Genomic DNA, 2,979 nt, shown 5'->3' on the forward strand with positions numbered 1-2,979 from the left:
CCTCGCCGAGGCACACGCCGTCTTAGAGACACCCACATAATCTCTTTCTCATACAGGCAGCAAACACACATTGGCAGCGATAAACAATCCCAAGGCTTCTGTCTGACAAAGCTCCCCTTCATCCTCCGTCAAAGACCCGTTTGTCTCAGAAAGATGCTCAGTGGTCCTGAAGAACACAAACCAGTGGTGAAATTCACAAATCATTTGAACATCGTCTCGATATTCTGTCGCATAAATCAAAGAGCTCCACAAAGTTCTCTGCTCATAGATGATGTTATATTTTATAGAGTTTATTGCAAATTTCTCAGCATGTATTCCTTGAAGCTCAGCACATATAATGCTGGGGGGGAAAAAACCCATGTGTCTCCCTTATGATTTCCCCCAGTTATGCTTTTTTCACACTTAGAAGAGACTAAACTTTTCATTTGCCAGTTAGAAAAAAATCAGGCTGCTTGTTCTGGATGAAACAGACCAGAGTTGATTTACTCTCTGCAAAAACAATCTAGAAATAAGTACAATGTCTTAAATCAAGTGTATTTACCCTCAATTTGAGTAGATATACAAGATGATTTACCAATAAAATTAGTAATTTTATGCTTTAAATAAGATGCTGATGAAGGTTCTCAGGCATCCAGGTCATAGTCATTCCGTAAAAATTCAAAAAATATCCACTGGAATTGGTTTTCAAGATTTGAAGACGTTTCGCCACCTCTCCAGGAAGCTTTCTCAATTCAAATGTCTGGATCCGCAGTGAGTTTGAGTCTTATATAGACATGACCTTGTATTGCTTGGAAACATGCAAATGGTAACCGATGAATGGGTCGTTTAGTTCCATCGTTAGCCTGTAATATCTGAACCTGTCTATGATTCTAGGGGTCGGTCGTTAAAGGGGGGATTGCCATTAAGGGGGGGGATTGTCTCCTGTAATACCTGAAACCTGTCTATGATTGTTAAGGGTTGGTCGTTAAGGAGGTATTGTTCACCGGCTGGAGCGGGTAGGTCCCTCGTTCCTCTGTGATGGGGTGGGGGGTTTGGTGATATCTGGAAGGGATCATGTCTATGATTGAATTGTATGTTTTTGGAAGCTGGAATCTCAGTCCACCACCTCTGTTTAAAGGTGTTTTTTCTCTCTTAACATAGATGGCTTCCTTCACGCCCCTCTCAAACCAACTATTTTCTTTATCCAGAATATGGACATTCTGGACCTCAAAAGAATGTCCTTTGTCCACAAGGTGTTGATGTGCTGCAGAGTCTTGTCCAGAGGCGGCCGCTCTTATGTGTTGGGCCATGCGTCTGTGGAGAGGTTGTTTGGTTTCTCCAATATAAAGATCAGAGCATTCCTCACTGCACTGAACAGCATATACCACTCCGCTCATATTCGGTCTGGGGGTTTTATCTTTCGGATGCACTAGCCTCTGTTTAAGGGTTTGGTTTGGCTTGAAATGTACTGGGATCTTGTGTTTGGAGAAAATCCTCTTGAGCTTTTCAGACACTCCAGCAACATAAGGGATTGTGATGTTTTTGCGTTTAATTTTCCCATCGCTGTCTTCTGTTGCGTGTCTTTTGGATTTCCTTGCTGATTTGATAAAAGCCCAGTTTGGATATCCACAGTTTCGGAGAGCATCTTTGATGTGTTTCTGTTCTTTTTGCTTCCCATCTGTTTTAGTAGGGACATGTTCTGCCCGGTGTTGTAAGGTTCTGATGACTGAGAGTTTGTGTTCCAGTGGGTGGTGTGAGTCAAAAAGAAGATACTGGTCTGTGTGAGTAGGTTTCCTATACACTTCAATGTTTAGGCTTCCATCTCCTTCCATGCTCACCAGGCAGTCCAGAAAGGGTAGTTTGTTGTCCTTGGCATCCTCTCTGGTGAATTTGATGTTACGGTCAACAGAGTTGATGTGTTTGGTGAAAGCTTCCACTTCCTCTAGCTGGATTTTGACGAAAGTGTCATCCACGTATCTAAACCAGTGGCTTGGTGGTGTTCTATTGAAAGTGTCTAAAGTTCTCTTTTCCATTTCTTCCATGTAAAGATTGGCTACAATTGGTGATACTGGAGATCCCATAAAATTCCTTAAAATAAGATAATCGGATAATATCAACTTTAAATAAAACAATGCAATTTTTTTTTCTTATTTTAAATGTAAATCATCTTGTTCCATTGGCAAGGTGGCTCACTTACCTCCTCAATTGAAGAACAAATGCAGTTATTTTAAGTAAAAAAATAGATTTTTGCAGTTCTTTTACAGTATTTTGGTTTGAGCAGGTAGGAAAGCTAATCAAATCTTGATCACCTGCAAACAATTATCCAGTTTACCTACAGTGTAAGTAAAATGGCATCTGCTGTAGAGAGGACTGCTGACTTTTATTTGTTTTTGGGGTTTTTTCATGAATGAAGATCATGTTGCTGGAAGTTTCGCTGCTGCTCAGACTGGGCAGCTTCCTGCGACTGAACTCCGGGCAAAGCTGTTAAATCTACCATGTCGAAGCCGCTTTACTCTAAAACCAGTGAAGCTAATCTAATGATGGTGTTAATTTTTCAGACTATTCTAGTCTGAAAACCCACTTTCCAGACTAATATGGCAGTTTGTTTAATCCTGCCTCATGTTATTAGCAGAGGCCAATAGTTACTAGTTACATGTACTCAGTTACATTGGCTGGAGCAAAAATAATTTCTCTGTAGTTTTACTTCTTACTTTTACTTGAGTAACCAGTTGTGTAGTTGTAAAAATAAAAGAAGAGGGATGGTGGAATTTCTGTTTTTTTTTTTAAGCACACATAGCCTAATTAATATAGTCTATTAACGTAATGCTACGTTCACACCTAAAGCAACAGAGGCAGCAGAAGCAGCTTACATGCAAAGTCAATGGTTGATGCGCAGCAAGGTGCAGCAAAAGGTCTTACAGTGCATCTGAGCAGCTGAAGCAGCGCCTCATGAGCTTCAGAGCATCTGATGTGCGCAACACAGAAGCAGCAGCTGCTGTA

The sequence above is a fragment of the Cyprinodon tularosa genome, unplaced genomic scaffold (assembly GCF_016077235.1).
Source record: "Cyprinodon tularosa strain WSP-4 unplaced genomic scaffold, ASM1607723v1 ctg363, whole genome shotgun sequence".
NCBI lineage: Eukaryota > Metazoa > Chordata > Actinopteri > Cyprinodontiformes > Cyprinodontidae > Cyprinodon > Cyprinodon tularosa.